This window comes from Saccopteryx bilineata, chromosome 1, assembly GCF_036850765.1.
Source record: "Saccopteryx bilineata isolate mSacBil1 chromosome 1, mSacBil1_pri_phased_curated, whole genome shotgun sequence".
Taxonomy (NCBI): Eukaryota; Metazoa; Chordata; class Mammalia; order Chiroptera; family Emballonuridae; genus Saccopteryx; species Saccopteryx bilineata.
This window is the reverse complement of record NC_089490.1, coordinates 49,062,722-49,075,051: the sequence shown is the minus strand read 5'-3', so window position 1 is coordinate 49,075,051 and position 12,330 is coordinate 49,062,722. Positions and strand designations below refer to the sequence as shown.

Here is a 12,330-nt window from a genome sequence, read left to right as displayed (position 1 = left end):
CATGGAAAAACCAACAGCCTCACTTCTCTCCTGTGGGATTCTAATTCTATCAGTGTCAGATCAAAATGAACAATATGTTTTTAGAAGATACCACAAAGGTTTGGGGAAAAAAGCCCACTTTAGAGAATATATCTAAACACATGATTTCCAAGCAAAGGTGCTATTTGGTTGCTGTATATTTGTTTGATATGATTACAAATTATCTTGCTTATGACTTAAAGCTGTTGTTTCTTTTTAACTGATTTTTGGAGAGAGCGAGAGAGAGAGAGAGAGAGAGAGAGAGAGAGAAAGGTGGGGATCAGGAAGCATTAACTCATATTACAGTTGTTGCTTCCCATATATGCCTTGACCAGGCAAGCCCAAGGTTTTGAACCAGTGACCTCAGCATTCCAGGTCGACTGTGCCACCACAGGTCAGGCCTGACTTCAAGTTGTTTTAATCCACTTGTTTATGACAAGACAGAAAAAAAAAAACTGTTTTTAGAAGTTGTTCCGGTAGAACAATGAAATATGCAGATCAACATATCATCATCTCATCTCAGGATATCATCATCTCATCTGCTGCCACTTATTATCACTCAATAGCTCAGATCTTGAAGGGTCCCACTGGGAGATTATGGATAAGAACAGGTAGAAAAGCAAATATGGCAAGGGGACATTTATACTATAGTGAGAATTTGTGAGGACTATTGGAGGGTTTGGGTCTGGGGAGGCAACACTTTGCTGACATAAATAACTCTCTCAAGACCACTGGGGCATTAGCTCCTGTCTGGGTGAGGCAATTCCTCCTAGACAGGGGTGAAAGCAGAGAAGCAGCCCCAGTAAAGATCATTCTGCTCATCAACAGAGGAGCATGGTTCCCTAGCAACGTGCTCTAGCAACAAGAGCAGCTGGGTGTCAGCTCTCGATTGGCCAAGTACTCTCTCCTGAGTGCCTACTCATGTAAAAAGGTACGCCTATTCTAAATTTGGACTTTATTCTTTTCATCCCCCCTTGCCTGGAACAACAGTGTAATTAAGCTATCATTGCTTTGGAGCATGTTATTTCTTTACTGGCTTACTAAGACACATTATCCTAATAAGTCATGGAAATGTAATATACAGTATAAGGAATATAATCAATAATATCACTTTAACAGTATGGTGACAGATGGTTACTAGACTTGTGATTAATTTTTAAAGTTTATAAATGTTGAATTATTATGTTATACACTTGTTTGTCAACTAAATATATATATATATACACATACATATATATACACACATATATATATATACACACACACACACACACACATATTTTTTTAAGTGACATTATCCTGTATGCTACTGGCTATGATATTCACAATGAATCTGTTAAATAAATTTCTGGGAAAGACAAAATCAGTCTCTGAGCATAATTTTGCTGACCAAAACAAAAACAAAACATTAGCTTACTCCAAACCTGGTTTTTTTCCCACCATATTCCTTTAAAGATATTATGAAAAACATATTTGTTCAAAAAAAGAAAGAAAAGACAATGACCCAATTATAACATTTACATCGAGTAGTATCCTTTATTTGTATGTTCAAGTCTCACGCCAGGTGTTTGCCATTTGATTTTCTGATCAGCACCAGACAATATGGCTCTTCCTTTTCTGGAAGCTGTGAACAAGACCCAGTCTAGCTACTGCTTAATCTGAGTAAAATTTTTTATTTCTTTTTCCCTGGAACCTTCAAGAAAAGACAAACCATAATCTAATTGTTTTGGGGGGAGTACTATTCAAATACTAGGAACCTTCAGACCATCTCTTTAAAAAGAGAAACCCTTTTCTTTAGTAATCCTCAGGATTTACAAAATAAAGAGCATGAATTTAGACTTTCCACCAAAATTCAGATTAACTAGGTAAAATCAGCACTAGTAAAAGAAAGCGGACAACAGCAAACTGCCACAGATTTATACAGAAATTTAATGTGTCTTTAAAGCAACTTGGGAGGAAGAACAATTATTTCATAACAGTCTTGTTTACTACATTAAGGGTTGTTTTTATTTTTTTCCTATCAGGAGTCCAAGTGAAGAGAAGTATAAATTCCAGAAGGCACAGGACTATTCTACCAAGATTTTTGAAACATAGTCAATTAAAAGATTTTTTTTAATGAAAAACACTTTTTTTATCAAACCAATACTACCCAATGAAGAAAATTTCAGAAAACCTCATTAACGCCTAACAATGTGTTAAGATAAGTACATCGTGTTAACAAACTTAAGTTATGTTTTATATAAATCACCAAAAGTTCCTAAAATAATTGTTCATTTAAATGAGAAAGTGAATAAGCTATTTTCTAAAAACATTTACAGTATAAGGCAAGTAGTCTCAAGAATTTTGCAGCTGTATCACAAAGCTGTTTGAAATGCACCAAAGAAATGCTAACAAATTCCCAAAGGTTCTAATCAACGGCCTACCCATCCTCCACTTGCTCCACAGCATGCCCCAGTCCCTTCTCTCCCTGCTCCTGCCCTGGAGAATAAACCTGAGTGGATCATGAGTTAGGCTCCCCCCAGCTGGGTTCTAGAAATGGAAGTCAGTTATTGGTAGAGACCTACAGACAGAGGAAAGAGAGGTCAGGGAACTTCCCCTCCGCTCCCTGCGGGCTTCAAAGCCACAGCTTCCTGGGGCCCTCCTCCACAATGCCAGCTCTCTGCCTGGTATTCTCTGGAGAATGAGGGGCTGCTTCTTGTTGCTTTGCCCTGGGTGCTTCACCATCCCTTGTTTGTTCACTATTCACTAAGCTCTTCCTTTGTATCCTCCAGGATGAAATTTCTTTTCCTCCTGGGACCTTGCCTGATGCAGTCAACAATACCAAGTTTGATTATTCAGAAACAGTCCATTACCTACAGAAATTCAATTTAAAAGCTTATAAAGGTCTTAAGATCTATACGAACATTATTTACATATCATTGCTATCTGTATAGTTGTTTAAAAATTAACTTGAACTAGCTTCCTTCCACATGAAGCTGGGTAATAAGCTGAAATATTCATTACAATTAAATTTAGGTGTGTAATTTAACACTGCATTGTTCTCTCAAGATAAATATTATGAACCTCAAATAAGCTTAAAAGAAAAAAATTAATGAAGAAATCTGGTAACTGATATTTCACTTCCATCTACCATAAACTGCCTGGTTAATCCAAGCAAATTTTTGTTGTTGTTATTGAAGCCCTCCCCACACACAAGATGAAAAAATGGTTTAAACCAGTAGTTCTCAAATTTTGTTGTACAAGTAAATCAACCAAAAAGCCTGTTAAATGCTCATGCCAAGGCCTCACCCACAACTCCCTGATATGTTTTTACTATTCCTCAGGCAATTCTGATGCACACCTAAATTTCAGATCTACTTAAAACTGGCCAACTTCAAGATTCCACCCACGCCTCCAATATACTGCTTTCTTCCTTTTGAATTAACATTCCACATTAAACATGGCCAAAAAAAAAAAAAAAAAGGTTAACAATACACACTAACTAAATGCCAGTGTGATATGTGCTTTACATGTAATATCTAATTTATTGCTCACAAGAACCACATCAGGTGGGTAATATTGTTGCCTCCGTTTTACAGATGCAAAAACTGAAATCCAAGAAACTAAGTAATCTGACCAAAGGCAATGAGTGGCAAAACCAGAATCACTTCAAGTCTGCTGTCCTCTTGGACAGGAGCTGGACAACCAAGCATTTATAGAGGATTAAGCCTCAGGGCCAAGCAGCTTGGCAAGCAATGACCCTCTCTGTCCCCTCCACCCACCCCACCCCACTCCCAGTTTCAACTACTCATCCAACAAGTTCTGGTGACTCTCCCCACCCATCACTCACTCAGCAAGGCCTTCCTCCTACATTGTGCGCCACCACATAGTGGTGGAATAATGTAAGTCTCTATACATGCCAGCACACTTACCACATGAGTACCTACTTCATGCTAAGTACTGCAAGGGATCCCAATTCCAGCTCCAAGTACTGGCTTGGAGCTTAAGCAAATTTAACATCTCTGTGCTTCAGTTTCCTAATGTGTAAAATGAGGGCCATAATGCTAATACACTCAGATGACCAAGTGATTAACTGAGCTAATGAGTTAAAGTACTTGTTTGACATGTACCTGACACACAGCAAGAGCTCACTAAACAATAGCTGCCATTAAAAATTCCACCCGCAGTGGATAAAGCGTCAACCTGGAAACACTGAGGTTGCCAGTTCAAAACCCTGGGCTTGCCTGGTCAAGGGACATATGGGAGTTGATGCTTCCTGCTCCTCCCCCCTTCTCTCTCTCTCTCTCTCCCCTCTCTATAATGAATAAATAAAAAATTTGCCAACCACCTCTCACAAAATCCAATATATCAGTACAAGGTTTTAATTTATTTTCCCTTGATCTGTTTCCAAAGCTGTGATAAAAGCGAGAACATACTCCTAATTCCATGAGTACAGTGGTAACATTGCTGTAACTCAGTGGACTCGAGGCCAAGAGCAGAATATTTTAGAGCAAATGAGTCTTTTAGTAACCCTGAAATGACAACTGTCTATTTCCCAACTTCAGAGTCAGCCTGTTGATTACATACTAGTAATACTGTATAAAGAGTCTACAATTAACTTAATTCCAAACAACAATAAAGTGTCTCTCAGTTCAGGGACTAGGTCTTAATTTATCACTATTATCATCAGCACTTTGAACAATGCCTGGCTCAAGGCAGACACTCAAATATTTGTTAAATGAATGAATAGGTATAAAGATACCAACACAGACACACCTAACCTCATGAGTGAGTCTTCACCAAAACAGGTATAATTATCAGATCAGTATGAATAAGCTATATATTCATACAAAATATATTTCTTCTTTCTTTTTAACTAGCTATTGACTTTTCTTCAAAAATTGCGCAAGAAGGAAAGTTAATTAGCAATCTTGGCTTCATTAATCTATTTAAAATGTTACAGTGGTTCTATAATAATACATTGCGTTCACCTTCTGCCTTACATTTTGTTAAATGTATTTAACAATTATAATTTTAGTGACCCTGAGTTTTACGAATTTCTTGAACCATCTGAATTAAAGCCATAAAATGAAATAAGCACTGCTAAAAGACTGCTAAGAAGTTAACCCTAACTAACATCTAGGCAATGGAGAATGGAGTGGGGAGATGACCTATTATGGAAATACAAATACAGTATAACTTTTAAATGCAAATCATTCTGGTTCCTCTGAACACTCAATAATGCCTCAAAAATAAAATTTAAGCTTATTTAACTTTAGTTAGTTCTTGATTATCTACACACACACACACACACACACACACACACAGATGTTTTACAGATCATCCATTAATAATTTATATTAAGCCCTTGGATGATAGTTTTGTATTTACAGTTGAATATCCTTGTGATATTGAGATACAGTTGAGCATCCTTAAGATGCAAAATTCTTAACAGTTCAAACAATGAAACACTTGTAAAAGTAGTTACCCAACTCAGTCTTCCTTTTTCTTATTTACTCAACTACATTCTACTGCAGAAATGACTCCTACTTTGCTACAAAAGATGGACTTTGTGTGCTCATTTCTGGCCTTTCTGGCCTATAGCTCAAGGGACATTCTTGAAATAAACATGGGCCATAAAAACAAACAACAAAAACCTGTCCAATTAGTTTGGGTGAAAATTTAATCATAATCTGAAAACAAGTCTTTTTGCTCCCTAGGATTACGGAGTTACATAACATTTAAAAGACAGCTACTACATATATAGACAACAATCTATTTCATTTGAGGAAAAATTTTAAGTTCTCTCCTAACCAGTAACATTATACCATTCATTTTAACTACAATGAAAACCAGTGTTACATTACAGCCTAATTCTAGTTCCTATAAAACCACCAAAATAAAAAGTGCACAATATGAATAATATTCTGGAATTTACACCAAAAAAGATAAAGCAACATCATATCACTGTTCAGAGCTGTTATACTAAGAATGAAGAAACAGATGCAAAATTCAAAATTAGTTGCAGAATCACATTCATAGCCTATCTCAACATCCTCACACTTGCATGCCTTCTTCACACCTCAAGCTACATTCTTTAACAGAATCAGTTCGCAGGTTTATCTTAACAGTCTACCAAATGAACTGAGATCAAAGAAACATGGTCTGTCAGAAAGGACAGGGGTTTCAGGGTCAGAACATTTGGGTGTGAATCCAGACTTTGTCTTCTGGAACTACATGACCTTGAGCAAGTATATAATTAACGCCATAAGCCTAAATTTCTTCATGTGTAAAAGGACAAGACCATCAACCTTGAATTATTTTGTAGATTGATTCTCTGTTTATGGCAGATGTGTAATAAATGGGCGATAGTCTTATATCTCTAAAGTTCCAGTTCCCAAATTATGAAGTATCTGGGATCACAAATTGTATGAAGCATACTAAAATTGTAATACTTTTTTCAATCTTTTACTTAAAATATTTTAATATACAGAAATGAAAAGTTCACAAAGGTTGGCAATCTTTTAAAAACTGACATTAAAATATTTTACATATCAACGATGGAGTTTCAATTATTAACAGATAGTGGAAATTGGTTAATGGTTTAACAAAATGTTCTGGGTATTTCCATGGTCAAAAGTTTTAAAACTTTCTCTGAAGAAAGTTGTATTTTAGAACCCAGAGACAGCCCAGTTATCTAAACAATGGGCTACATGATACACCACAGTCTCCAGGCAAAGTCACAACAGGATGAGAAAAGAGCCCTCAGCCTCTCTCAGATTTCCTGGCCACTGTTATTTTAAAACTTGATCACATAAACATAAACAGAGGAAAAAATCCATTTTAGAAAATCCCATGGGTTTTATGATTTATGATGTTTTTAATACCCTGTATTAATTTACATTAAATATTGTGATAGCTTAACTTTTCTTTCTCATATTTGTACCCACTAACGAAAAATACATTTGTTATATGTAGCTGTACGTATTATATATTTCTGTTTTTAATCATGATAATCTTAAAGTCGCTCATCACTTTTATTACTCCCTTTTAAAATCAGTTTGCAGAAACAATAATGTAACACAAAAAGCTGCGAGAACATTAATGGCATGTCACATACAAATGCAACAGGCAATTCTGCGTAAGACTAAAATGCCTCCTGTTTATCACTGTGCATGTAATTCCCGCACAACCAAAAATACTCAAAATAAACTGGGTATTTAAAAGTCAATGAGTTATTTTGAACAGTTGCATTGTTTCAAGCTCTGGCGATAGCTCAACTTGTGGTATTTCTAAAGTGAATGATAAAAGACATCAGGGTAATTTTTTTTCACTAAACAATTTCCCATTAGAAAACCACAACCCAAGACACCATGAAGTTTAGTTAATTTGTACAGAAATGCCATTTTGCTGCCAACCTTTGTACCATGACCATTAACAGCCCAAGTTCAAGATTCACATTTTATTAAATAGTGTCAGCTAAATGTTAAGAATATTATTTTTAAAGCTCAAACCCTCACTTATATTGAGGTATACTGCACATACACCACCAGAGCGTAACAAATAAAACTTTAATTTGTTGTTAAATTAACAACACGTACAGCAGTCTGCTAAGTTGAGGCCGAGTTCCTAGTTCCTCACGGCTACCTGTAGAATGTAAATCGATGCACTCCTCCACCACAAACTTTAAGCCAGGTAAAATGTATTATGTTCCTGAACGTGAATGGAAATATTCCGGACCAGATTTTCTAGAAGTAACCTTATTAAATGATTTCCAATCTAAAAATCGCAAATGGAGCATTTTTATTGTTTTTAACAGATTTTGGAAATTAATATGTATTAACATTCTCAAAGTACTGACTCTAAAGATTACAAATACACATTCAGAGTCCCAGCCTGGTCTCCAACATAACTAAACTATTAGTGGTAGCAGCGGATCCTCACGTCCCAGAACAAACGACACTATTGAAGCTTATTTACGAAAGAGAAAACTATCACCGAGTGTCCGAGTCAGAGTTGAACACCTGAGTGCTCCGCTTCTACCTGGAAGCCAGAGAAGACACACAAAGGTATCTCGGTGATGATAAACCCCTGAAAGGAGGCTCATTGTCCGGTGGAAACGAGACCCAGCCCTGCGCTCCCGCGAGCCGCGGCCGCCCGGGCCCGCCCATCACCTGCTTCACCTCCCCGACCCCGGGAGGTGAAACGAGCCGTCGGGAGGCCGCGGAGCAGGGCCGGGCGAAGCGAGGCCCGGGCGCTCGCCCCGCAGCACGGGCTCCGGGACACTCACCGGTGAGGACGCAAAGGCAGGTGCGCGGTGGCGGGACTACCTGTCGCCGGTGAGGCTGGCGACAGGGTGAGAGGCGGTGAGGGGAGGAGAGAGGGCGACAACGCGGGCGCGCACAGGCACAGGGCGGAGGCGGCGACCGGGCGCCGACTCGCTTCCTGCTCGGACAGATCCCGGGTCCGTCTCCGCCCGCCGGCCGGCGCCCCACAGAGTCCCCGGCCCCGCCGCGCGCACGTCACGGCTACGGAGCGCCCGAGGGGGCGGGGGCGCCGCGGGCCGGGGCGGGACGGCCGGGCGCGCTCCGGGAGGGGCGCTCGGCCCCCGGGGCCGCCCCGCCCTCCGCTCGCCTGCACCGGGCGCCGAGCCTCCCGGCGGGCGGGGGCCGCCGCGGCGCGGGGAGGGGCCGCCGCGGGCCGGGCGGGTGGGCGTCCCTGTGCTTCCCCCTGCGGACCGCCTCCGCGGCTCCTCCAGCTCTCAGCCCTGCGGACAAGTCCTGTCCGGGCGGGAGGCGGTGGCTCCGTGCAGTCCGGCAACCGGCAGTCAGTTCGGGGAGGGAGACGTGCTCAGCGACGGGCGAGGACCCCGAGTTGCTCGGGGGGCGGGGGGAGGGGTGCGAAGCCGGGAAGTGCTGTTGCCGGGGGCAGAACCACGGCAAACGGTGGCAGTCCAAGTTGGCTCGGTCCGGGCTGCCCTGGGAAGGGAGTAACCTTCCTGCGCGACAGACGGGATTCTGCCTTTGGCAGTGGGGACCTGAGATGAAAATTCTGTATTTCTTTGGCCTCCGCCGCCGCCTATTTACTTATTAAAGCCCCTATCTTCTCTGTCGTTTAAATTATACTGTCCCTGGAAATGACATCCCTGTGAGTCCTATTTGATGATTAAATATGAAGTAGCTGTGCAAAACTCAACGATATGATGAAGACGTCCATTGCCTTTACGACGCAAGGGAGCTTTTAAGAAAATAAAATGGTAACTTAACGCTGAATACTATCTCTCCCGAAAAAGCTAGGTATCGACATAGGAGAATTACACTCTTTTCTGCAACATTTCTTAGTAACTAGAAAACTTCAGGAAATCTACAATATTCTGGTAAGAGACAAGTTTCAGATGTTCTACAGGTTTTTTTTGATGGAAAAGTTACCTTATGATGAAATGTTTTATCATACAACGAAAACAATAAGACATTAAACAAATAGGGAAGTAAAGAAGAGGAAGAGAAACCAGGAAAGGAAGTTATTTACAGCAATCTCAGAAATTTAATTCCAGATTGCCCGAAGGTAAATCTTAAGTATATAACACTAGATTTTAAAATGAATTGGGGAATAAAAGAAAAGAACAAGGAGGAGATGGTTTCAGTTCACTGCTTTGACTTCATTTTGGATGTAAGATTAAAAGGCTTTGACAATAGAAGCCTACACAGTTTATTGTGCATAGTGATTGTGATTTTTTCCCCTTTCCTTTGTCCCCCTCTTCGAATGCATTACTGAGAGCCTTTGCTGCTAGTTCCATACCTCTGCAATGTATCCAGTTACTCTTTATAGCCTACTACTATTGTCTCCTCTCAGGCCACCATCATTTTCAGGTCTTGCATACTGTTTTAGTCACCTAACCAGTTTTACAGACTGCAATCTTTGTCCACTTCTAATCCATTCTCTACAATGCCACCTGATTTATGTTTTATAAAATAAAAGTCTGATTATGTATTCCTCTTTTTAAACTTCTATATAGTGGTACTCCACTATCCGTAGTATATAATCCACACTCCTTAAGATGTTTTACATGATCCTTGGACTGTTTTTGTTTAGCTGGCAGAGTAGGGATCTCTTTTGTTAAAATGCAATTAAGTGTGCATGCCCTTTCATTCTTCCCTACTCTGTCACTGTCCTAAACCCCATAAAGCTCTCCTAACCATGCTTCTTCATACAATGTTACCTCCCTATCTTTGAAATTACATTTTGAACCACTGTCTTAATCTTACTTACTTCACTCTCATTTCCACCCACTGCCCTCCATTTCTTGTACTTTATATTCAAGCCATTCTGAAGTGCTTGCTGTCTAGAACAGGCAGCATTATTATAACATTGGAGTGTTGCCAGGTTAAATCCAATTAATCCTTCAGAACAAAGCCTATTTGTCCCATTCAAGAAGTTTTCCCTAACTCCCTTATTCCCAAACAGGTGCAATTTGGTGCTTTTTCCCATCTCTCCCTAATACCCTTTGCACATATCTTTTTCAACACATTTCTTCATTGCTCCTTATTTTTAAGTATCCTCTAACTGAACTGTAAGCTTTTAGAGGACAGAGTAGAAGACTTGTCTTTGTGTCCCAAGTGCCAAACATAATGGTGTACACATGGTAGACATTCATTAAATAGTGCCTATTATTATTATTATTATTATTATTGAATAAATGAGACAAATGGGTGAACAAACAGCAAGAACACTGACAATTCTGGGAAATTGCATATACTGTTGATAAGCATGCTGGATATAACTATGTCATATTTGCTGCCAAATCTTACCTTAACAATTTATTCCACATTTACATTTGTAGGTTTTTCAACCTTTCCTCGCCCTTTAAATATTTGTACGATTCTTCCCAGAGTCTCCTTGGGCTCTCCCCCCTCTGGAACCATATGCAAACATTTGTGATTTTATTCTTTTTTTTTTTTTTTTGTATTTTTCTGAAGCTGGAAACAGGGATAGACAGTCAGACAGACTCCCACATGCGCCTGACCGGGATCCACCCAGAACGCCCACCAGGGGCAACGCTCTGCCCCTCTGGGGCGGGGCGTCGCTCTGCTGCGACCAGAGCCACTCCAGCGCCTGGGGCAGAGGCCAAGGAGCCCTTCCCAGCGCCCGGGCCATCCCTGCTCCAATGGAGCCTCGCCGTGGGAGGGGAAGAGAGAGACAGAGAGGAAGGAGAGGGGGGGGTGGAGAAGCAGATGGGCGCTTCTCCTGTGTGCCCTGGCCGGGAATCAAACCCGGGACTTCTGCACGCCAGGCCTACACTCCACCACTGAGTCAACCAGCCAGGGCCTATTCCTTCATTTTTATAGAAATTTATATCATAGGTATTTAAAGAGTTTCTATACTCTCCCTGGCTGATGAAACTTTAACAGCTTCAACTGTGTCTGTGTCCCCAGCTCCTAAAGTAAGGCAGACTGAACACACCAAAGAAATTCTCTTTTCCCTCCCAACTGCCTCAAATGATTCCCTTTCCAATAGACCCTATTATATAAATAATTATGATACTATCAGCCACTAGTCTCAAGAAGTTGTGGCTTTTAAGTCATCCAGGACTCCTTCCCTTCCTCACACCGAATTTTGGAGTCACTGAATTCAATTCATTCTATGTCATAAATTATTTCTAAATTAATGTCTCCATCTTCTCTTAGAGCAAGCAGACAATCATCTTTTATCTGAGCTCTTGACATTGCCTCTGCTCATCTGGTTCATTCTTTCACCATTCCTAGAGTGTTACTCCTCCCTCCAAATCTAATTATGTCATCCTCTATACCAAATCCTGGGGACTTTCAGATCAATTAAAACTCACATAGCCTGACCAGGCGGTGGCGCAGTGGATAGAGTGTCGGACTGGGGTGCAGAGGACCCAGATTCGAGACCCCGAGGTCGCCAGCTTTAGCGCAGGCTCATCTGGTTTGAGCAAAAGCTCACCAGCTTGGACCTAAGGTCGCTGGCTCAAGCAAGGGGTTACTTGGTCTGCTGAAGGCAAGGCGCATATGAGAAAGCAATCGACAACTAAGGTGTCGCAACGAAAAACTGATGATTGATGTTTCTCATCTCTCTCCATTCCTGTCTGTTTCTATCTATCCCTCTCTCTGTCTCTGTAAAAAATAAATAAATAAAACTCACATAATATACAGAATCCTTCACAATCCTGAACCTACCTACATCACAGAAATTCAAACAGGCCAAGCCCTTCATGATGCTCCTCTCAATCTTAAAACTGTTATTTTCTCTGTCCTGACTGGCAGAATTGGTTTTTCTCTTCCCTACTTTCCAGAGCACTCACTTCACACCTAT

General features: G+C 40.6%; 1 protein-coding gene across 6 annotated transcripts in view; it reads right to left on the bottom strand.

The window, feature by feature from the left end:
- MYO6 (myosin VI) overlaps nucleotides 1-8,518 on the bottom strand; it is a 185,358-nt gene extending 176,840 nt beyond the window's left edge. For 3 of the 6 annotated variants that reach the window (XM_066253769.1, XM_066253778.1, XM_066253761.1), the window contains exon 1: nucleotides 8,288-8,517. The gene's annotated coding sequence lies outside the window, so the exon portion shown is untranslated. Of the gene's footprint in view, nucleotides 1-8,287 lie in introns of all 6 variants that reach the window. The other 3 variants (XM_066253783.1, XM_066253790.1, XM_066253755.1) reach the window with 2 other exon arrangements.
- Nucleotides 8,519-12,330: the final 3,812 nt, after the last annotated feature.